This window comes from Camelina sativa, chromosome 9 (assembly GCF_030686135.1).
Source record: "Camelina sativa cultivar CO46 ecotype springtype chromosome 9, ASM3068613v1".
In the NCBI taxonomy this organism is placed as follows: Eukaryota; Viridiplantae; Streptophyta; class Magnoliopsida; order Brassicales; family Brassicaceae; genus Camelina; species Camelina sativa.
The window spans coordinates 16980064-17005758 of NC_141888.1; the positions used below are offsets into that span (position 1 = coordinate 16980064).

Here is a 25695-nt window from a genome sequence, read left to right on the forward strand (position 1 = left end):
GATTAAAATATATAGATCTGAACTTATGATCAAGGAGGCATAGCCTACCATAATGATCAAGAATGTAGATCTAAATGATCAAGGAGGCAGAGCCTACCATTATGATCAAGAATTATATATAGTCTTTTACTCTATAAGTAATACATATAGTAATAAACTAATTAAATTAAATTTAAACAAATTTAACATAAGTTAAATGTTACCTCAAACTGATGACGGATTGAGAGTCGGTCGTGATGATAACGTGTTGTGAACTATATTATAAGCTTGGAGGTAACAAGATGTTTATTGTAAGAAGGATCAAAAGGAGAAGAGATCTAGATAGATGAGTGTTTGGATTTGAGAGAGAAAAACTTGAGAGAAACTTAGAGAGATAATAAGACTTCTCACTACTCTCCTTCTCTTTCAAACGACCCGACCCGTTTTTTTTTAAATAATAAATAATAATAATAATAATAAATAAATAAATACTCTACAGCTAGTGGTCCCATACCCACTAGCCACCTAACCACAAACACACCAAGCAGCGGAAATAACAATACCAATAAATATCCAATAATTCAATAACCAATAAAATAATAATCATTATTAATTCTAATCATATACTAATGATCCAATCAACATAAACCAGAGAACCAGCAATCCTAAAAAACATTCTAGGACTCAACTCTAGCAACCTAACAGAAGCCAGACAACTAAGCGAGCCACTAGAACATCCTCCTCTTCATTGTCTTGATTCCACGATCACATTTTGCCTTTACCTTCACCACAAACACAAATTCCAATGCATGAGTATTTTATAAACACTTATTAAGGCAATCCTCCCATCTACTGGGCTATACACACAAGCAATAGAGACATCTCTAACCATCAACCAACAATCAACAATCAACAATAACAAACCATGACTCTGCATCGACCGACACAAATTGGGGTTTCATCGACCGACACAAGCTTGCATTGACCAACACGCACACTGCATCGACCGACGCATGCTCGACATAGCACGCAAACCCTAGGTTTTATGCGCCGTCCTCGCACTTGCATCGACCGACGCACAAAGTGCATCGACCGATGCACATGCCGAGCATCGTTTTCCCCGAAGCTGCTCACCGGATCTTCGTTCCTACAACCACAAAACTCGATCCCAAGCCACAAGAAAGCTTCGTAACGTCCCAAATAACATTCTAACAAGCCAAACAACACATAAACAAGTAGATCAGAGAAATCTCCAGCTTAGATAAGCCATGGTCATGCACTTACCTTTGCCAAGACGATTCTAAACCTCAAACAAGCAAAAAAACACTTCCACGAAGCTCCTACAACGATCCCAGCTACATATCTCTACAGGAAACAACTTCCAATCTCCCAAACTCCTCAAGAACACTCAAAAAATATGTGGGAAACCTTTTGTCTCTATCTCTCTCTCAGAAGCGGCTAAACACGACTAATGAGACAAAACTCAAGTTAAGGGTTTTCCTGATCCAAAACGCAGCGTTTAACTTAAGTCGAACCACAGAAAACCCACCTTGCATCGACCGATGCAACCCCTAAACCAGGATTTCGGTTCGCGGATGTTACACTCTTGTACATAGCTCTATTTATAGAGGGAGGAGACAAAGACATGCATAGAGAAATTGGTGACAAGTGGTGAATCAAATAAACAAGTGTCACATGCATTGCATGAGGAGTGACACTTGTTGTATGGTTTGTATGAAGAGGGACACTTGTGCAGGTGATGTATACTCATACTAATTCTATAACATAAACATTGTATTTTGGGATGGTTGTTACATATTTTTACTTTTCTTTTTAAGCTCATTAATTTTGTAGGCCCACTATTTTTTGTTGCTTGCGGCCCATATATTTGTTGTGATGGTTCAGCTCCCAGCCAAAATGGATCCGCTCCTTTATAGAACATTAATTGTGATTGGTTGTATAAAATTATAAATAGTAGAGAATTTATACTATATAAAAGTAGAAGCTATAAGCTCCTAACGCTGTCTACATACGATTTTAAACAACCTATCGGGATTTGACATGTCACTCATTAACATTTTTTTTAAAATTTTCAGAATTTCCTATATTAAGAATTATTTTAAACAACCTATCAGGATTTGATATGTCATTCATTAACATTTTCTAAATTTCCTGAATTTTAAATTTATGGAAAAGAAAAGAACTATGTATAACGTCTCACATCGACTACAAATTGTTTAGACAATGGTTCAGACCAATATTGTAACATCCGCGAACCAATTTTTAAGGTTTTGGTGTGGGTGTCGATCGACACCCTTGGTGTATCGATCGACACCATGTTTTCTGGTTTGGTCCGGTTCGTTTTAATTGCTGTTTGGTTCGGTTTGGTTCAAGGAAAAATCCCTAAATCGTGTTATAAGTAGAGAAGCGACAAATTTAAGGGTTTTAGGGTGTCTTGTCGCCGTTTTCAGAGATAGAGAGAGAGGAGAGAGCCTATTGTGGTGTGAAGGAGATTAAAGGAGAAAGATCAGAATCGTTAGGGTTTGGGAGGAAACAGTTTCGGCATATCAAATCGTTCTCAAAGGTAATGAAATTTGGTAGGTTTATTCCCAAGTGTTTCATCGTCATTCGCCTTTTTACAGAAGTAGTTTTGGATTTAAACTCGATGAGTTATTGGCAGTTTCGTGAGACACGTTTTCTCAGACGCGAGTTGGGACCATCGGAGATTGTAACTGAGATCGTGGTCTCGTGTGGTGTCTGATCGTGCTGAAATTTTGTGGGAAGCTTCGTGACGTCTAGGGGTAGATTTGCACCGGAGCGATTTGATAGTTAACGGTTGATTTTTATTTTAGGGTTTCGTCTTTGAGACTGTTTTTTTCTGATGTTTCTGTCCTGTTTTGTTATAAGTCGTTTTTGGTTGTGTGGCTTGTTGTAGGGCGTTTCTGGGCTGTTTCAGACGTTAGGAGGGTCTCAACTGGTTGTATTGGTTGTTATAATCAGTTGATAAGGTGAGTGCATGACCATGGCTTATCTAAGCCTGAGAATCCTTTGTTGTTCTTGCTTGATTGGTGGTGCTTTGTGGTGTTGTTCTTGCTTGATTGGTTGTGTTAGTGGTGTTGTTCTTTCTTGTGGTGGTTGTGTTATTGTTCCTATAGGTTCCTGAAGGTTTTGGGTGAGTTTGGAACGGATTGGAGATGATAGGAAACGGAGGTTCGTCGTTCGGATTTGTGCAGTTCGCGTCTGCGAAGGGAGTGTCGATCGACACCAGTTAGGTGTCGGTCGACACCATGTTTGGCCAGTGTCGATCGACACCTCTCTGGTGTCGGTCGACACCAAGTTGCTTGTTATGTGATTTCCTGGTTTGTTTGTGTTTGGTTGTTATTTGTTAAGCATTGGTTTCTCAGTGGCTTGTGTGTATAGCCCAGTAGATGGGAGGATTGCCTCACTAAGTATTTGTGATAATACTTACGCATCTCAATTGTTGTTTGTGGTGTGCAGGTAAAGGTATGTGACGTGGAATCATGGCGATGAGGAGGAGGATTATCTAGGGTCTCGTTTGTGTGTTGTTGGTCTTTGCTATATTGTTTATGTTGGGAACCTTGGATAGATATATGCTAGGTTGTTGGATAGAATGCTTAGGATTGGTATTGTATTGATGTTGTAATGGTTCTGTAGGGTTGGTATGTTTCCGCTGTGTGTATTGGTTGTTATTGGTTTAAAGAGGAGTTGTGATTTAGGTTGGTTTAGTTAAGTAGTATGGGCTGCTTAATTATGTATTGTATTTAATGTTATTATTAAAAAAAAAAGGGTCGGGTTGTTTCATTTTGGTATCAGAGCCCATACGGTTCTAGGATGGTTAAGTGAATGATTTAGAGTGGTTTAGGAATTTAATTGGTGGAATTATTTTCCTGTAGCTGGATGCATGCTGTTGTGTTATGAAATTGATTATGCGTGGTTAGTCAATTGTTTGTGGTATGGAGTCCTAGTATCATCCTCTTCGAGCCTTCAATGAGATTCCACGGTAAGATGTGTACTCTTTGTGCGGTTTTTGAATTGAGTGCTTAGCCTTCTGTTTTGGGTAGTGCAGATGGCTAGAGAGGATGCTGTTGGTCGCGGTCGTGGTCGTGGTCGTGGGCGTGGTCGTGGTCGTGGTCGGGGACGAGGTCAGGTTCCTGAGGCCAGTGTGAGTGTAGCCCAGAGCATGGCCAGTGAGGAGGTGGCGGAGTCACAGGTTCATCCTAGTGTGTCTGGAGACCAGGCTGGTTTTGGTGATGGCAGGGCGGATGGGCCCGGTGTCGGTCACGGTGTTGCCCCGGGTGTGGGGGTTGCAGCAGGAGGTGCTCCAGGCAGGGAGGATGTCTTGATGGACTTGCTAGCTCAAGTTTTGCAGCGACTTCTAGCAGTAGTGCCGCCAGTGGGTGGTGGTCAGGATCCAGTGGTGCCGCCAGTGGTTGGTGGGCAGGGTCCAGTGGTGCCGCCAGTGGTTGGTGGGCAGGTTCCAGTAGTGCCACCAGGGGTTGGTGGGCAGGTTCCAGAGGTGCAGCCTGCAGCGGGTTTGCAGGCAGGTGTGCAGCCGGGGGCCGAGGCAGTGGATGCTCAGTATGTGCGGATGATGGAGCAGCTGCGGCATGTGGGAGCAGGGTATTTCTCAGGAGGTACCGATCCGAGTGTCGCGGATGAGTGGAGAGAGCGGATGGAGGACATTTTCCTTTCGCTTAGGTGTCCCGACCGGTACAGGGTGGATCTGGCAGTGTTTTACTTGTCAGGAGATGCTCGTGTGTGGTGGAGGTCGGTGACAGCATGGAGGGTGCAGCGGGGTATGTCTTGGGGAGATTTTGTGAGGGAGTTTAACTCCAAGTATTTTCCTCAGGAGGCTCTTGATCGTATGGAGGCACGGTTCTTGGGGTTGACTCAGGGGGACCGTACAGTGCGGGAGCTGGATGCAGAGTTCAGTCGGCTTGTGGGGTATGCAGGCCGGGCTTGGGAGCCAGATTCGGCTCAGGTGCGGAGGTTCTTGCTGGCTTTGCGAGATGATCTGAGGACTCGGTGCAGAGTGAGGAGCTATGCTACGAGAGCGGAGCTGGTTAAGGTTGCAGCTGGGATAGAGGATGACTTGAGGTCACAGTTGGTGGTTGTCAGTCCAGCGGCTCAGACAGAGAAGACATTGGAGCAGGGCATACCAAACAAGGATAGGCCGGCAGAGCAAAGGCGTAAGAGGAGGCGGGAAGAGACGACAATGGCAAACCAGGGTAGCCAGAGATGCTATGGGTGCGGGAGCACGGATCACACGTTGGCAAACTGTCCCAAGAAAGGTGACTTGCAGGAGTACCGTCGTTTGTGTTATCATTGTGGGGAGGAGGGGCATATCAGGCCTTTCTGTCCTAAGAGGAGGCAGATGATGGAGGTTGTGGCACAGCCGAAGGGAGGACCGGGTGCCCATTCCAGCGCTTAGTTTTAGCTTTTGTTTTTCATTCTTTCATTTTGTATTTTCGTTTGGTTTTGTAAACGATTATTGCATTGAGGTTTTAATAAAGGTTGGAGTTATTTTTGGATTTGGGAATTGTGGAAAAACCACTGGAAAGGAATAGCACGGAAATTCTATAAATGTACGGTTTCCATAAATAGAAGGTTGCTATAAATGGAAAGTTTCCATAAATAGAAGGTTGCTATAAATGGAAAGTTTTATAGGAGTTAGAGCTTTTCTATTTTTTTTGAAAAGTGTATGGAAATACCTTGGGGGTAGGGTGTTCCAGGGTGACCGGGTGGTGGTCATGGTGGTGTTCGGGATATGAGTTTTCGTGAGGGCGCAATGCTAAAAGAGGAAAGTTTCTAAAAATAGAAGTTTCCAGAAATGGAAAGTGTTGAGGTAGATCTAGTCGGGAGATACTCGTTGACATCGGACTTATTTGCTCAGGATAGTGTGAGCCCAACTCATGTGATACCGATAGCTCAATGGACTTTGTGGCCAGAGAGTGGGAGTGGTATGTTTGCTTCGGATGACGATCCGTGAGCGCGCTTTAAGGTGACGACCTTAGAGCGGGATTTTGAGACTCCCTGGATACCGTAGCTGTGAGCCGTGGCTCGGCAGTGAGCCGGTATGTCTCGAGGGTTGCGACCCGAGAGCGGGGGGAGTGGGCGTGTGAGACTCCCTGGATACCGTAGCTGTAGGCTGTGGCCTGGCAGTGAGCCGGTATGACTCGAAGGTTGCGACCTGAGAGCGGGGGGAGTGTGTGTGTGAGTGACTTCCTGGATGCCGTAGCTTAAGGCGGTTGGCCTGATAGCGAGCCGGCATGATTCGTTGGTTGCGACCACGGACGGGGGAAGCACTGAGTTGTGAGCAAATAGTGTCTTTTGATGTGAGTATATTGACTAGAGGGAGACCTCGTGGTTCAGTCGGAGGTGTGCGGGCTGTTGCGACAGTGCACGGGAAACCTTGGCTGACGGTATTTAGTCCGGTCGGGGACGTGCGGGCCGTGTTGACGGTGGCACGGAGGTCCTTGACCATTGGACGGTTTTGCGGGATTTTGAGACGCCCTGGATACCGTAGCTGTAGGCTGTGGCCTGGCAGTGAGCCGGTATGACTCGAAGGTTGCGACCTGAGAGCGGGGGGAGTGTGTGTGTGAGTGACTTCCTGGATGCCGTAGCTTAAGGCGGTTGGCCTGATAGCGAGCCGGCATGATTTGTTGGTTGCGACCACGGACGGGGGAAGCATTGAGTTGTGAGCAAATAGTGTCTTTTGATGTGAGTATATTGGCTAGAGGGAGACCTCATGGTTCAGTCGGAGGTGTGCGGGCTGTTGCGACAGTGCACGGGAAACCTTGGCTGACGGTATTTAGTCCGGTCGAGGACGTACGGGCCATGTTGACGGTGGCACGGAGGTCCTTGACAGTTGGACGGTTGTGCGGGATTCGAGGACGAATCCTTGTTGGTGGGGGAGAATTGTAACATCCGCGAACCAATTTTTAAGGTTTTGGTGTGGGTGTCGATCGACACCCTTGGTGTATCGATCGACACCATGTTTTCTGGTTTGGTCCGGTTCGTTTTAATTGCTGTTTGGTTCGGTTTGGTTCAAGGAAAAATCCCTAAATCGTGTTATAAGTAGAGAAGCGACAAATTTAAGGGTTTTAGGGTGTCTTGTCGCCGTTTTCAGAGATAGAGAGAGAGGAGAGAGCCTATTGTGGTGTGAAGGAGATTAAAGGAGAAAGATCAGAATCGTTAGGGTTTGGGAGGAAACAGTTTCGGCATATCAAATCGTTCTCAAAGGTAATGAAATTTGGTAGGTTTATTCCCAAGTGTTTCATCGTCATTCGCCTTTTTACAGAAGTAGTTTTGGATTTAAACTCGATGAGTTATTGGCAGTTTCGTGAGACACGTTTTCTCAGACGCGAGTTGGGACCATCGGAGATTGTAACTGAGATCGTGGTCTCGTGTGGTGTCTGATCGTGCTGAAATTTTGTGGGAAGCTTCGTGACGTCTAGGGGTAGATTTTCACCGGAGCGATTTGATAGTTAACGGTTGGTTTTTATTTTAGGGTTTCGTCTTTGAGACTGTTTTTTTCTGATGTTTCTGTCCTGTTTTGTTATAAGTCGTTTTTGGTTGTGTGGCTTGTTGTAGGGCGTTTCTGGGCTGTTTCAGACGTTAGGAGGGTCTCAACTGGTTGTATTGGTTGTTATAATCAGTTAATAAGGTGAGTGCATGACCATGGCTTATCTAAGCCTGAGAATCCTTTGTTGTTCTTGCTTGATTGGTGGTGCTTTGTGGTGTTGTTCTTGCTTGATTGGTTGTGTTAGTGGTGTTGTTCTTTCTTGTGGTGGTTGTGTTATTGTTCCTATAGGTTCCTGAAGGTTTTGGGTGAGTTTGGAACGGATTGGAGATGATAGGAAACGGAGGTTCGTCGTTCGGATTTGTGCAGTTCGCGTCTGCGAAGGGAGTGTCGATCGACACCAGTTAGGTGTCGGTCGACACCATGTTTGGCCAGTGTCGATCGACACCTCTCTGGTGTCGGTCGACACCAAGTTGCTTGTTATGTGATTTCCTGGTTTGTTTGTGTTTGGTTGTTATTTGTTAAGCATTGGTTTCTCAGTGGCTTGTGTGTATAGCCCAGTAGATGGGAGGATTGCCTCACTAAGTATTTGTGATAATACTTACGCATCTCAATTGTTGTTTGTGGTGTGCAGGTAAAGGTATGTGACGTGGAATCATGGCGATGAGGAGGAGGATGATCTAGGGTCTCGTTTGTGTGTTGTTGGTCTTTGCTATATTGTTTATGTTGGGAACCTTGGATAGATATATGCTAGGTTGTTGGATAGAATGCTTAGGATTGGTATTGTATTGATGTTGTAATGGTTCTGTAGGGTTGGTATGTTTCCGCTGTGTGTATTGGTTGTTATTGGTTTAAAGAGGAGTTGTGATTTAGGTTGGTTTAGTTAAGTAGTATGGGCTGCTTAATTATGTATTGTATTTAATGTTATTATTAAAAAAAAAAAGGGTCGGGTTGTTTCAAATATAAATAAGATTATTATGTTTCCAACAACGAATGAGCATGAAAGCTTGAACTATAAGGTGTCCAAGTTTAAAAGTTTTATTCGGTTTGATCCAGTTTTTTATTTGATCAAATTAAAACTTTCAAAAGTTTCAAAAAAATATTATAATATTTAAAAATTTAAAAAGTTTAAATATTATAAATATTGAAACTTTTAAAAGTTCTTAGCTTTTTAAAAGATTAAATATTATAATTTTTAAAATTTAATAGTTTAAAATATTATAAATGCTGAAACTTTTTAAAAGGTTCAAATATTATATTTCAAAACCTTTTAAAAGTTTAAAATATTATAAATATTGAAAATACTAAAAGTCTTAGCTTTAAAAAGGTTTCAAAATATTATAATTTATAAATTTTAAAAATTTCTTAGCTTTTAAAAGGTTTTAAGAGAATTATAATTTTTAATTTTTAAAAGTTAAGAATATTATAAATATTTAAACTTTTAAAAGTTTCAAATATTAAAAATATTTAAACTTCATAGAATATTTTAAAATATTACAATTACTTTTCCTCCATAGAAATTTGAAAATATTATATCTATACTAATAAAAAGTTGAAGCTATAAACTCCTAAAGGTGTACATAGAATATTAAAAAAAAACCAATAAGAATTAGATATTTCACTAATTAATATTTATGGAAATATAGTTGTAATCTATATTATCAAAAAAAATTTAGAAAAAGGTAAAATCAATAGAAATAAAAGAAATATGTACAACGTCCCACATCGGCTAGAAAATTTTAGACAAAGGCTGAGAACCATTATAAATAAAACTAACTAGGTAACAACCCGCACTAACTAGGTAACTAACTAGGTAACTAACTAGATAAATCGATTTAAAGAAAATTAATATAAGTAAAATTATTATCCTAGAACCAATTTCTGTTTGTATCAAACATAATAAACTAAAGTTTTTTATTTATTTCTTTAAAGCTGCATTTTTCGTATAGAAAATACATTTTATCCATGAAATCTTTGAATGTGTAAGAGGTTTTATGGTAGAGAAAGTATTGATAAAATATTACTATTTATTGTAATATATTTTGTGTGGTTTAAAAATCAAATTCATATCTTCTTATGTTTTATCTTGTAATCACAACAATTTTGCATGTTTCTTATGTAACCATAACAACATATACTAAATTACTTTGTAGTTTAATTATTTAATTTTATTATATGTTAGTAACAATCATATTCTAAACTAAATTTTCTGAAGATAATCTAATTTATTGATTTAATATTTTTGATTAGGCTATTTAAATCATTTGAGTTAGTCGGTTGGTTAATATTTTCTATAAATGACGGATTATTATCAAAAAAACATTATGAAAAATTAATGAAATTCCAAAATTAACGTATTCATGTAAGAATACATTTTACCTGTGAAATATGTGAACATGGTAAAGAAAATATTTATAAAATGTTAAAATTTATGGCAATATATATTTTTGTGTGTTTTAAAAATCAAATTTATATTTATGATTTATCGAGTAACTATAACAATTTTGCATAATCTACTAATCACTTATTTTAAATATATTATGATTTTTTTTGGTTACTAAGTTTATTTATAATGATAAAAGTTATTGTCTCATTCCTTTTAATAGCACATAGATGAATATACAATTAGAACATATATTCTTATTCGGTTATCAATATTTCCATTTTTAATAAATAATCATACTAAATGTTGAGATTAATTAGTTTACATACTTAGATATATATAAATAATCACACATCATGATATGCCCTAATTTGTTGTCATTTTTATATTTATTTATGAATATCTATATATAAATCTATTTTTATTGGGAATTAAGTTTCTTTTAATGAGTTGGAGATAATTCAGGGTTCTTTTTATAATCAATTATAATAACTATTGAAAGCTTGTTATTTAAATTATTATGATAATAATAATAACATAAAAATATCATTTTGTTTTTATATGATTTTGTTAATAAGTTATATATTCTTTATTTTCATTAACTTTATATTAATTGATATGTTTTATAGCCCTTTTAGAATATTTTACTTATATTGATTTTAAGAAATCAATATTTATATTAATATTAAAAAATTAATATAATTTTGACGTGTATATTTGTAAGTAAATTTTAGTGAAATTTTGCCTTACTATTAAATTTGTGTGAGAAATGATAACATATATAATTCTTATTCTGTTAATTGTTTTAAAAATAAATACAATGGCATAGAACTGTAATTAATTAGAAGATTTAAGGGTATTTTGCTAAAAAATGTCTTGAGCTCTCTGGCGGCGACACATCAGCTTTTTCTCAAATGTGCTTCTCTATTAATATATAGGGGATATGTTTTTAACTATAAATTAGTAGGAAGCTTGATTTATCAGGTTTCCAAATTTAAATGTTTTATTTGATTTATTGTAGCAAATTAAAATTTTTAAAGGTTTAAATATTATAAATATTAAAACTTTGTAGAATGTTTATAAAAAATTATAAATACCTCCATAAAAAGTTTAACATATTTTAACTATTTAAACTCTAAAAAAAATGTTACAAATATTTAAACTACATCTAAATTTTAAAATATTTAAAATATTTAATCTCTATTAAAAAGTTAAAAGTTTAAGAATTACTAAATTATATATCAAAATTTTTAATATCTTGAAAATATCGTACTGATCTCCGTTTGTGCTTTATATCTCTTATGAGCTGTAAAAAATATATTTTTTTTGTGTATGACTTTATTGATGATTTGATATTTTTGCAGTAAATTTTTTATTTTTAAGTCTAAGAAAGAAGGATTTACGTCGCAAGACCTTGATTCGATGTTATTTGAGTTTAAAGAAGAAGGATCGACGAAAAGCACAAATATTGGTTTAACTATACATGTGTTCATATTACTTTTTCTGCAAGGAAGGATTTTGGTTTGAGAAGTTTCAATATGTGTGGATCTAAAACCGAATAACTATATGGATGAAATTATCAATAATTGGGTGCATGTGATCTTCATGACTATACTGATCTTCATGAATTGCACAAATTTTGTGAGAAAAGAATTAATTTTGGTCTTGGAGTTTGATGGGTTAACAAGTTGTGTGGTAGTCTAAAAAAATGTTTTTTCAGTAGAAGAATGTGAAGAAGTTTACGAGGCAGAAGAATAAGAGTATAACGAAGAACCGGACAGTAAAAATAACAATGATAATTACCATAAAATTTAACAATAAAATAACAAAAAAAAAATATGAAGAATAAGGAAATATTGAATAAAAAACATGAAAACATAGGTGGTAGCGAATTAAATATGAAAAACGAGATAAATTCATGATTATAAAATTGTTTCGTTTTTTTGGTGGTCAAAGAAATAGTTTACGATATGTGAGGTCACCAGTTTGATCCGCTTCACCTGGACGTCGAGCTAAATTCATGATTTTTTTGATCATATTTGATTTTATAACACAACTGATTTTTATATTTTTAAAAATTGTGTATCTGAAATTTATATTTTTCTTTAATACTAATTTAAATTTTTATAAGATAATATTTCATCAAAGGTCATCAATCATATATAATTTTCATCAAAATATATCAAATAAACCCACACGTAGCGTGGGTTCAAAACCTAGTTAGTTGTAAATATTGTTTGGATATACATGTATATAAGAAATAATAAAGATTCTATATGTTTTTTAATGAGTCTAAATTTTTGTTTTGTATATGATAATATTTTGTATAATATTTTATTAATATATAAAATATATTTTAAAAATGTTACTATTGATGATGGGAGTGGTTAGGATAACATGAGATGCTCCATAGTGCATGTCTTGGACTAGTAGCTAAAAAGAAGTGCCGCATTTAACCAGATTTTTTTTTTTCAAAATTTCTAATATGATGAACTACTTGTAAACATTGTATTTTGGGATGGTTATGAGATAACCAACTTTCACCATTTGAAATGATTGAAGGAGTTGAAAAAAAATATTCAGCCAACTTCCATTTGAATGCAAGAGGTTGTAGAAGTTGAAAAGAACTATTCAACTCATTCAACCTAAAAAGTTGAAAAAATAAACCATTCCTACAACAAAAATATTCAACTTGTTTAACTATTATTTTAAAGATAAATGGATTAAATAATATTCAACTCAATTTTGTTCAACTTAATATTTTCAACTCTTTCAATTTTAAGCAACCATTTGCAGCCAAAGTGTTCTTTGAAATATGAATTTACTTCTCATAGTTACAAATTTAAATACTATAAAACTAGAAATTGGGAGACTCATATTAGAAATGAGTCGTTGCAATACTCAAAAGGGATATTGGGGGTGTCGACTCAAAGTGTTAGTCAATCAACCAAAGCATAAAAATGAAGATCATATCTCACATGGGGCCTTGTAATCCCCAAAGCTTTAGCTGACACTTTCTCATTTGTCTTTCGAAATCAATGTATCTGGTTTTCTTACTCATTTTCATTTTCTTATGCATAATTTCTTATATTTATATGATATATGGTGGTTTATATGATTAAATAGTGAAGTTCTAGCCTTCCAATATAGTTTTTTTTTTTTTAATAATAATTTGTTAAACAAAAATGACATTTCACAGAAGAAAATAAATAGTGAATTGTGTTAAGAATAAATTAATTCAGACTATATAGAAATACTTTACATTTTGTACCAGCAGAAGGTCTTTTAGTTTGTCATAAAAAAATTTCCTCATAGATATTACCTGCAATGGATTATAACATATCGTTGGCTACATCTTTTTTTATCAATTGATAGGATTTGAGTTTATTAGGAATATACCAAAAAGACCGATGACCGTACGTCAATCGATCAAGTGGGACTCAAGATAAACAAAAACATTCAATCAACCATCACTACAAGAAATATCAACATCGATAGCACACGAAGATAACTCATTTTTCTAAACTCTATGAAAGATCTATATTTTATTTTAATCACTATACCATAACACTAAATAAAAGCTAAGATAAAAAATCACTAAGCGGAAAGCAAAAATTGTTTATTCCACCGATACTTACTGAAAAAATTCACTTAACCGCCATGTATCCTAGATCTAAAAAATTAAAGTCCTACATTCCAAATACAACAAAAAAAAAACTAAAAAAGCTTACACTTAGAGAAAGAACAAAAAAAAATTCCCCCAGATCAAAACCTAGGCCGTCGGCCTCATCAGAACACAAATCAATCTTTCCTCTTGATCCATCTTCGTCACCATGTGGATAAGAAGCGTCTCATCTCATCTCAAAACCCTGGCCACCAATGTCGTCGCTGCTTCTCCTCCTCGTCGATCAATAGCCGGCTCCGCTAGTCCCGTTGGGTTCTATTTCGCGGCCAATCCAACAGCCATTTCTGCTTCTTCTTCTTCTTCTTCTTTTTCTTCTTCAATGTTCTCTCGACATCCCAGCTCTCGTGGTTCATTGTTACTATAGTTTAAACGTTTTCAGATCTCGAATTGGGACTCTATAGATAGCGGATTTAGATTTTCTTTACGCTGCTTTCTTCATAGATTTAGAGGATATACATAAATCTGGTCTCGTAGATTGGTTTAATACTCGACTATGTCTACTCATTTGCTGCAATTTTGTAATTTCTCTCCTCCATTGGAGAGTGAATGATTTTTTTATTATGGTTTGTATTTTGCAGTAGAGACTCATGTGAAGAAGAAGGTGTCATGAGAAGGAGGATCTTGTAGCTCAAAAGGATGAGCTTAAAGCTCAAAAGGAGGAGCTTGAAACTTGAGCTTGAGATGGTACTCCGAAGACTTTTTTGTTCTTCTTTGAGATAAAACAGATCTAAGGTCTTTTCCTAGTTGATTTGAGTTTTTTTTTGCAGACATCTAATGGCTTGCAAGTAAGCTCAAAGCATTTGACTATAGTCTATAAAATGGTTCTGAGATCGATCTTCACCAAGGTCAGAAATTCTTTAGTTCTCGATTTTGAATATGTCTGCTTCTTCACTCCAAAAGTTTGTAGGATTTTATTGACTCTTAGCTTTGGTGTGCATTCTCGTCTCTCCTAAATTTTGTGTGTACTTGTATATATATGATATACATAATTTCTCAACCTTTTTTTTATAGAGTTATACGCATATTGCTTGTGTCTTTCAAAAGGAGGATAAGGAGATTGAAATGGAAGATGCAGATAAAGAAGAAGGTAACTTTGGTGTCGGATTGCTAATTGGCAGTGGCCCTTGGGGAAGATACAATATAATTCTGTTGATGAATGATGATGTGTGTGTTTTGTTGTCATATTTGGGTAAATTCTGGATTTGACATATTTCCTTCTTTTGTATTCAATCTTTTCAGTCTTTTGATTTTTTTTTTAAAAAGGTCGTGTAGTTTTTCATTTACATTGCCTAACGATGCTAACTAGAGAGAGTGAACAGAGAGGTTTGGGATAAAAGAATATGGCTCAAGTCAAGTCATGTAAAATTTGTTCTTTAGGGATTCTGTGAGATGAAAACCGTTAATCTAATTTCATTTTGTGAGTTGGCAAAATGTGTTTCTGCTGTTGTTTGAGTATTATTATTCTTGTTACGTTCTCTTGATGGGATTCAGAGGTTGTACTCAATTCCCCTGTTTCTGCATATTCTGTGGTATCTATAGTGAGAATCAAGGCAGTTAAAAGATAGGAAGATCAAGTTTCTTTCTCTATGTTATGCTTTCCTTAGGCTATAGATTCTTTGTCACTTCTCCTAGGAAGATTGACTCCATATTGAGATGGGAACTGCTTAGACTGTAGTTGATAGCCTAAGGAATCAGATAATGTCAAATCTTTCCTGTTTTTATAGCCTCTAGGAATCAGAAAATGTCGAATCGGTGCTGACGAATAACCAGCCCGCAATGAATAGGGAAGGTATATCAACAATTTTCTTGTGTAGGTGGGGATCCAATATTTTCTGAATCCTTATGTAAGGAATTACAAAAATTGTGTTTGATAGCTCTTGGAATCAGAAAGTGTATAATAAGTCGTGTTCGATAGCTCTTGGAATCAGAAAATGTGTTTAGTTATTACATTAGTGTGATTGTTCTTGTTTTGTCTAAACGTTTAACTACGTTACAGGTTTTTGCATTGAGAGATGGATAATAGTAAAGGTAAGCATCAAACTTGTTTAACTGGTTTGGTTTAAAAACCATTGTTCCCCTCGAACAAATTGTGTATAGAGGTATTGTAGATTGTTTCTCGAGGACAGACAAAGAATCTGGATTGAAGTTCTACGTCGAAAGAGATGAAACGCCATGTCCCTGCAAAACATGAGAAAGACATTTCCCTGAAACTTGTATGCGGGTCTGTCGCTGGATTGCTTGGTAAGACCTTGACATACCCTCTTGAAGGTTGGAAGCAGTTCGTCTTTGTAATGTTAGTTTTATTTTGTTCATGTAAAGTTTGTCTCTTGTTCTTTGTAATGTTAGTTTTGTTTTGTTTGAGACTTGGTGGCACTTATGTAAGACTTATTTTGGTTAATGTAATATTAAGGTTATGTATGTTGATTATTTTATGAAATATAAAAATATAAATCTGATTATATAAATTGTGAAAAAATACTATGACATATAAAATAACATTATTTTTGTGTTACAATCTAGTGCTATAATATAGTTACGGTAGAAACTCCTAACATAGCGTGTAAAATGACTTATAACACTATTTTAAAAAATTAGAAAAACGTGATAACAAAGCATTTCGCTACTGCTATGGTAGAGTCTACGTATCCAGCGCTATCATTTGTGTGGTACCTACGATGACAGTGACCTAACATAGCGTTTGTGAAAAAACTATAAATAACATATTATAGCATTTCTCTACTGCTATCAATGTAGATATTTGTTGTAGTGCATGCAACATGCATCTTTTTTAGACGATCGTTTATTAATTAGATTGCTGATCCAATTATGAGTAAGAAAGAATATTGGAGCATCCTAATGAGTTAAAGAAAGTTCGCAATGTAAAATGTTCAACCTAGCTAACTTATGGAGCGCAAGGAAGCAACGACGATCAATAGAACCAAAATAATCGATTATGACATGCTTTTTGAAGCCATCAAGATTTTGATAGTTCAACTGAAAACAATAAAATAATTATGAAACTCATATTTAATCAAATCTTGGAATCAACAATCGAAAAAAAAAAAATAAAATAAATAAATAAATAACCAGGCATCATGGTCTGGTGGTAAAGAAACCTCAGCTGAGACGCCCGCCATCCGGGTTCGATTCTGGCCACCAGGGAATTAACATGCGGACTTGCTCTAGCGCTGCAGACCACCAGTTCCAGGGGGCCCTTAAGTGGAGACTTAAAAATCCTTGGTCGCGGGCTTAGGCCCAGTGGGCTAGTCAGATTACTGTGTGGTCTGGACACTGCGTTATAAAAAAAAAAAAAACAATCGAAAAAAATGATAACCATAAAAAGACTATTTAAATATATAAAAATAAAAATTATCTTGGTATCTCAAATTTTGACTGCTTCTTTTATCTTGTTAGACCGTTCGTATAAGAGTCATGTATCCATCTTTTTTGTTTATTGTAATCGAAAATCAGTATCAAAAGGAAAAAAATAATTCCTAAACTGAAAAAAATAATTCCTTCCGAGGAGTAATAGAATTTCTGCTGAGCTTAGCTGTCTCTTATGGTGTCTCCAAAGTCTTACTGCTCTTCGTTTTACTACCTGTGAAATCTGGACGGATTGCCAGGCGGTGGTAACGGCTTTAGAGTCACCAGAAAATTGGCCAAAGTATCGTTCTGAGCTGGATAAGATCACTACTGCAATACAGGTGATGGGGGAAGTGGTAATTATACTCTCTTCACCGAAAGCCAACTCTTTGGCTAAGGCGATTGCATCGAGTGTTACGAAGGAAGGTCGGCTTGCATCTTACCTAGCCTTGGGTGGGCCGGGATGGTTACACGATCGGATTGCAGCAGACCGATGAGATGGAGGGGCAAAGTCTAGTCAAGCTTGCTCTGTTTTGCTCTGTTTTCCTCTGTTCTAGTAATGAGTTATGCTCTCTTACATTTTTGTTGTCATGCTCGTTTCTATATTTGAACCTTGCTCTTTTATCTAATAGAATTTGCGTTAAAAAAAACTGAAATATATATACGAGAAATCACATTTTAAACCTTCAAAGTGTCACTGAGTAGCACTTTAAACTTCGAGAGAATTTCACTAACACTATAAACCTTTAAAATGATTTTACTAACACTTTAAACCTTTAAAATGATTTTACTAACACTTGCAACCTTAAAACTAACTTTCATGTTTGTACCGTCATAAAAAGTGACAAAATAATATTATCCATCAACGCGAAATAGTTAAATATGTTGGTTTAATTTAAATTTAAATTAGTTTTAGTTTTTATAAATAAATCATCTTCATTGTAGACGAAACTTTTACGGCGTTATTCATCACATTATTAATCCTTTTGGTAAAGAAATTTCCACTGGATTCTGATTCAAACTGATTGACTTCTCATTGGAAACCAATGAAGCTTCTAAAAATATGTTGTCGTCTTCAATTTTACATTTGTCAAATGTTTTAACCTTGCTTCTCTGAATTTTCATTTTTTCCTTTGATTATTGTTCTCTTGTGTTTTAATCTCTTGTTTTAGAGGTTTTATCAAAGGCGTAAGTAATAAGTAACCATGATAAGACTAGGGTTGGACGAGAGTTTATGATCGGACGGTGAATGGACAAAAAATGTATTTTTTTTAATTAATCTTAATAAATAGTAAAATTAAATTAAATTAATTAAACTAGTATTTATATCAAACCAACATAATTTAACTATTTCACGTTGACGAATATAACTGTTTTGTCATCTTTTATGGCAGTGCAAACAAGAAAGTTAGTTTTAATGTTTAAAATGTTAGTGAAATTATTTTAAAGGTTTGTAGTGTTAGTGAAAAAATCTCGAAGTTTAAAGTGCTACTCAGTGATAATTTGAAAATTTAAAATATGATTTTTCCTATATATATATATATATATATATATAGTAAACGAGAAATAAAGGAAGGAGAGTCGTACTCAATGGTAAAACTGCAATGATGTATGCAATGAAGTATTACTACGATATTAAAAGAAGAGAGTTACAGAACGATTAAACTCTATAATAATGGTCCTTAAATTATAATTAGGTGAAGAAAATTATAATTAGGTGAAGAAATGGGACAAATCCTTTCCACATGCATATGACACATGATGTCGTCTACTAACAAAAACGATGGTTAACTTATATGTATTTAAAAGATGGTCCCAATCTGACACATCAGTTTCCGAACTATCTTACTCAGATTCCATTACTTTAAAAAAGTTTAAAACTTTCATATGTCAAATGCTCTACCCAGTGCCAGTCTGGTATTATTGGCTGCCCTACGCACAACCCGGTTTAAAGGTTTTTAGAACAATTTTTTGTATCCTTTATATTAAAGAAAAAAATTATGGACCTCTTTTTAATAAATTTATCCTAAAAATTAAAAAATTTGACCCAAATTCATACTAAAATCTGATTTTAGAGCAAAAATCTATTTATTTTCTATATAATTGAACATTTTTCTATAGACTTACTTACATAAAATTAAAAAAAGGCCTTAACTACTAAAGAAAAAAGAAACAAAAATTTGGGACCTGAAGCCTTTGCTTGGGTAACTTCCCCTCTGGACCGGCCCTGGCTCTACCTGCAAATGTCACGTCCTACCTTTTTTTAACTTGTAAACCTAATATATATACATACTAGGAAAAATCCCACGCGTTGCGTGGGTTATATTAATATATTAGTTATATATATATTTAAATATAGTTATTTATTTTAAATTTCTTATTAAGAGTTGTTGATTTTATATGTTCCAAGATAAAATACTTAACACATAAACTTTTAAATATGTAATATCAGAAAACATTTATTTATTAAATTTAATAAAAATGCATGGTACACATAGACTTTCTTGGGAATCATAGTATCTGCAAATGTTAAATTTCTAAGAAAATTGAAATAATAAGAGATTTAGGAGAAGGAAATTAGGAAGTAAGTATGATGTAAGAACTGAAAATGCAATATAAGTGCTGACGTAAAGACGTTTGGTAGCTAAAAATTAGGGGTTGAAGTAAATATTTAATTTAACGGACATAGGAGGGAATCATAGTTTTGGGTATTTATTTATTTTGATTTGGGATTCAAATTTCGAAACTGCTAACTTATGTTCGTATAGTAATTAGTAGAGGAGTTTGGGATATTTTATGTTGGGAAGCAAATATTTTAGCGATTGTTTTGGTAAGAATTGAGTGTTCACAACATAAAATTTTCTGAGACACTACATACATTTAAGATTCTAATGTATCTCTCCTGCAAGTTAAATAAACTTTTAACCTTCAACAGGGCCATAATCTGAAGCTCCTAAAGCCAACATTCAAGGAGCGAAGAATGCCAATTCATCAATCTGAATATAATAGAGAAAGAAACAATGTCATACCCACAAAGTTGTCGAGAAAGAAAATCCAATAGGCCATATGAGAAAGTGAACAGGGAAAACCTAAGCAGCAAAGAAAAATAGTGGTGGCAGATCCCATTGTCTCACAATTCTATAACTCCATATGTATGTTTCTCTTTTCATCATTCAAGTTAGACTGTTTGTAGTCACTGACAACAGCTGCAGAGGAGAAGAAAGTATCAGATCCACACTAAAGAGTCATTATATAAAATTCACATATAAAGTGAAAAAACTTAAAATTACATGTGATAAGAACCACTGGAAATGCAATGCTTCCTCCATTCAATTTTTGAGGTTGGAGAGACAGTCTGTAGTCACGGACAGCTGCAGAGGAGAAGAAAGCATCAGAACAACACTAAGAGTCATTATTATCGAAAAGGAAAATCTCATATATTAAGTGAAAAATTACCTGTGACAAACCTCTGTTTTTGTTTTTATCCCAAGTGCTACTGCAACAACCATCAAATCAGCTGAGCGAGAAAGAGAAAACAACATTAGAAGCAGGGTTAGTAGTATAACTTGGTAAATCTCAAAAATCCAAGTAAAAAAGAACAAAGAGAAGAGAACAGAGTTAACTTACCTTAGTCAGTCTTCATTCTTCAACCGACCTGCACAACATATACAAAATTAGATTATAACCATATTAGTTAATTTTACAAGTCTGAATCAAACAACGACTTTAAAGAGAAACCCAGAAAAAAAGAACCCTAGAATTTTTAAAACCTGTACTTGGCCGTCGGTCAAACCAGAAGAAGAGACACCAACTACGGAAACAAAACAACCAACGTCCTCCGATCCTCACCGGGCACCAAAATCCTCCTGAGTTAGAAGACAAAGAAAAGACAAGAGAAGATGCCTTACCTTAACTTTAAAAAAATAAACCCTAGGATTAGTATACCTTAATTTGCTCGTTCTAATAAGAAGCGCCCGTGGAAACCCTAATTCATTAGTTAGAAGACAAAAAGAGAAGAGACACTGAGTGAGTCAGTGTACGTTTTATCAAATTATTCTCTAATTATAATGAAAACAACCAAATCGAACATGAAGTTGAACTAACACACACGATGGACTGGGGAAGAAGCAGATATTTACCATTTTTTTAACAGTAACACCACCTCGTTTCTTCTCTGAGTTAAACGGAAAAGCATAAAGGATAGAAGACCTGCGACCTGGTTGTCTCAAAATTCATTCCCAGCTGAAGGAGAGAAAACATACGAATCATTCTCCCACTCATTATGAGAAAGTGAGAAAGGGAAAACCTAAGAAACAACGAACAAAAAAACAAATGTGGATCTCCATACCAGAAACCATAAATGGTCTTGCGCTCTAGCAAGTCATCATCATGTCCACTGATGCCTTTCTCTGGTAGTACGTATCTGATCAGATTTGACAATCAAGGACATTTTGTAAGTGTAAGTGTTTCTTAGAAGAAGAATAAAATTTGTACCTCCTCATCCAAAAGAAGACACTCGACACTAAGAAGAAGATTGTTGCGTTTGAAATCACGGGCATCCCAGAAATGGAGTAGACGAATGAGGATGGTTGGTGTGTCTATGGACTCGGTAATTTCATCGAGCTTGAGATAGGAGAAAATAGGGGTATATGAAGGAGGATCTTTGGAAGACATTTGTGTTTTTCTAGGTCGGAGGAAGGGTTGTTTAGGTTTTAAATTTCATGAGGGATGAAATCAAATATATATGTGAAAAGGTAAGGCTTTAAATCGGGGTAGTAATTAGTAAGTTATGGTGAAATTGTAACGGATCGCACAATTAAGGGAAGGCAAATAATCAGGAACGTAATTAGGAAAACACAGCGGTTAGGCGATTTAACCATTAAGTAAAGGCATATAATCAGGGTTGAATTACCATTTATGGCAGGAAAATAGTAATGTGATAGAGCTTAGGAAGGTAATTAGGGAGTCACGGTGGTTAGGCCATTTAACCATTAAGGAGAGGCATAAAATCAGGGTAGAATTAGTTTTAATGGGAGGAAAACCTAAGGACATTTCAAATTTAATAGTTTACCAACCTGGCCTGCAGTAAAGAAATATTTCTATCCAGCGAGTCCAAGCAACCTGCAGTTAAATGGGAGGAAACAACAATAAGCAGTGCCCAGTAAATTAACAGAGACGCTAAATACATTTGAGATTCTAATGGACCTCTCCTGCAAGTTTAATAAAATTTATAACTTCATCAGGGCCATAACCTGAAACTCCTAAAGCCAACATTCCAAAGAAACCTCTTTGAAGAAGAAGAAGAGAGGAAGAAAATAACAAATCAACACTAAAGAGTCACTGACAAACCTCAGTTTGTTTTTGGTCAATGGAATGAGATGAGAGCATATCTTCCTCTGGTAGTACGTAGCTCATCAAATTCGACAATCATTGAGGGTGGTTCCAACACAAAAAAAAAATACCTAAGTAAGCTAAAGAAGTCAGATTTTTAAAAACAAATCATACACATATAAGCACGTTTCATGAGAGAAAACCTACACGGTCCATATTGGTGCTTGTTGTAGTGATCCATTGTCAACATTATGAGAAAGCTGTTGAGGAGTAATTCCAAAATCTTCCCAGCCAGACGCAGTTTGGTTCTCACAAACCTGAGAGAAAAAGGGAAGAAGATCATTAGAAACATAGCGAACACAGAAGAAGCGATAAATGGGTCTAGGTCTTTCTCTGTCAACTACATACGGAACATAGATGATCAAAACTATAGATGACATTTCAGTTTAAGCTTAACAAATCTTTCTCACAGGACACGATGTAGTAAGCTGAAACGACCTATGTCTCTATCTCAATGATCGTTTTAGAACAATTTAAAAGACCCCTAAATCTGAAATGAATGGTCAATTATTCAAACTAAAAAGGATCCCACGACCATGACCCGACCTTTAAAAAAGAATCAAAACACGAGAATAACTCTATAACCAAATAAAAGAAGTAACCTTCACAAAATTCTATGGGCGTAATCAAAATGGGTATGGCCAGAATCGATTTTAAAACATAACTTACCCGATCAATACTTGGAGAGGTGAAGGTGAAGTTTGGGCTTCTTTGTTTATCACTTGACGCCATTAAAAAAGATCCACACAACCCTGTAATTCTGAATATTAATATCGCACTTTCAAATAGGAAATGAAGAAATTTGATTCGAAAAAGAGAGGAATTGAGGAGATCGGCAACGGGGATCTGCCGGAGATGAAAAGATAAGCATGGAGGAGTGGGGAAGAGAGAGAGCCGGGGAAGAGGAGAAGACTACTCCGACTCTCCAAGATTCCGTCGTAATTGTGTGGCATTAACCCAGTTACAGCCCATTAACAAACCCAGTTACAGCCCGTTAACAAATGCATCTAATTAAAAAAGAAAAGAATTTAGAGGATGACACGTGTCGGGTGGAGGGAGCTTCTTAGAGGGTGTAACTCTACTTTATTAAATTAGATAAACAAAAATTAAAAAGGCATATTTGTAAACACATTATTTATCTTCTACACTGTAACATCCGCGAACCGGATTTTGTGATTTTGAAAGGAGTGTCGATCGACACCCTAGTGGCATCGATCGACACCACTAATTTCTGGGTTCGGCCGGTTTGAATAATTGCCGAATTGGTTCGGTTTGGTTCAATTAAATCCCTAAATCGTGTTATAAGTGTCTAAGGACGAATTTGAGGGTTTTGGGAGTTCTATTTGGTCGCCGCTAGTGAAAGAAAGAGAGAAAAGAGAGAAAACGTTTTTGTGACTTTCTGGGCTTGTTCTTGGAGTTTTTGGAGAGATCTGAGGCTATAGGAGGGTTAGTTGTTGCTGGAAACGAAGGGGGAGCTTCTGGAGGTGTTGTCTTCCACGTTTCTCAATTCAATCTTCCTGTTCTTGAGGTGAGTGCTTGACCATGGTTGATCTAAGCATGAGATCTCTCTTGTTTGTGTGTTTTCTTTGCTGTTTGTGTTGTTTTGTTGCTTGGGTTCGTTGCTTTTGTGATTCCCAGTGATTTCTGAGGTAATTGGGTGAGTTTGAGACGGATTCGAGATGATTGGGAAGGAGAGTTTGATGTTCGGTTTCGCGCAGATCGTGTCTGCAGAGGAGGCATCGATCGACACTAGGAAGCATCGGTCGACACCATTTGGAGTGGCATCGGTCGACACTGTTTAGCATCGGTCGACACCATTGTTTGTAGCATCGATCGACACCGTGAGGCATCGGTCGACACTGGTCTCAGTCGAGACTTGTTTTCCTGGTTTGATGTATTGTTGTGTGTTGTTTGTTTTGCTTAAACTTGAGGGTCTCATATGCTTGTGTGTATAACCCAGTAGATGGGAGGACGGCCTCACTAAGTATTTATGATAATACTTACGCATCTCAATTGTTGTTTGTGGTGTGCAGGTATGTGACGTGGAATCATGGCGATGAGGAGGAGGATGAACTAGGGTCTCGTTTGTGTGTTGTTGGTCTTTGTTATATTGTTTAGGATGGAACCTTGGATAGAGATATGTTAGGTTGCTGGATAGAATGGATAGAAATGCTATTGTATTGGTTTTGTATTATTGATATGTTTCCGCTGTGCATGTAATTGGATGTTGGTTTATTATTGGTTGGTTACCGGGTGTGGGTTGGTTTGTTTAATTAAGTAGTATGGGATACTTAATTATATATTGTATTTAATTATTAAAAAGAAAAAAAAAGGGTCGGGTTGTTTCATACATGTTTTGCCCATAAAAAAAAAAAAAACAGTATTCCAGTGGCAATTACTTATTACCTCATATAATATTTTATATTATTCATATTAAACTTTGAAAACTATAAGGTTTATGGAATCATTTAATGTAAAATAAAATTACCTCATTTGGATTACATAATATATATAGGCTTTGTAATATTACTTTAAGAACAAACAGTGACCAAATATATGCAATAACACTATACTATTAAAAAATGATCCAAAAATATAAGTTGATATATTTTTGGACTTAAATTTCTGCTGTATTATAAGAATTTAGAATATCTATAATATCTTAAAAATTACTTCTCAACAACATATTTTTAAAAAGTTAATCAAATCTAGCAAATCTAATATATACATATAGGATTTAGACGAATATAGGATTTTTTATAAAAGTGTACAGGTTGGTTTGCAAAACTCACAATCATATGGTAGGACGGTTAGGATTGATATTTTTATGAATACGATCCTTTATGGGTTGGTCCATCAAAATATATTGTGAATGTGTATTTTTTGCAAATTCATATTTTTATGAATACATTCTTTTAGTGGGTTGTTATACACTATGAGTGTGTATTTCTTACAAATATATTTTTTTACGAATGCAATATTTTACTGATTGGTCCATCAAAACATATACTATGAGTGTGTAATTTTATACGTACATAATTTTAGGATTGCAATGTTTATGGGTTGTTCCGTAAAAATATACATTGTGATTGCGTATTTTTTATAAATGCAGTCTTTTACAGATTAGTTCGACAAATGCGTTTTATTTTAAATGTATCTTTTTATACGATTACAATGTTTTACGGGTTAGTCCGTCAAAACATATGTTATGAGTTTGTGTTTTTACAAATGCAATCTTCTACAATATTTTACGTATTCCAATTTCTACTACAAATCAAATTACATATTAATGAATATTTTCCCACGCTGTAACGCGGGTCCAATCCTAGTATATATACATGTAAACAAAAA

At 35.7% G+C, this 25695-nt stretch overlaps 1 long non-coding RNA gene across 1 annotated transcript; it reads left to right on the plus strand.

The window, feature by feature from the left end:
• Positions 1 to 6920: 6920 nt before the first annotated feature.
• Positions 6921 to 24692, plus strand: LOC147938205 (uncharacterized). The gene is made up of 4 exons (XR_015565859.1): positions 6921 to 7242; positions 7339 to 7493; positions 7594 to 7666; positions 24378 to 24692. It is a non-coding gene; the product is annotated as an uncharacterized LOC147938205 (long non-coding RNA).
• The last annotated feature ends 1003 nt before the right edge of the window (positions 24693 to 25695 follow it).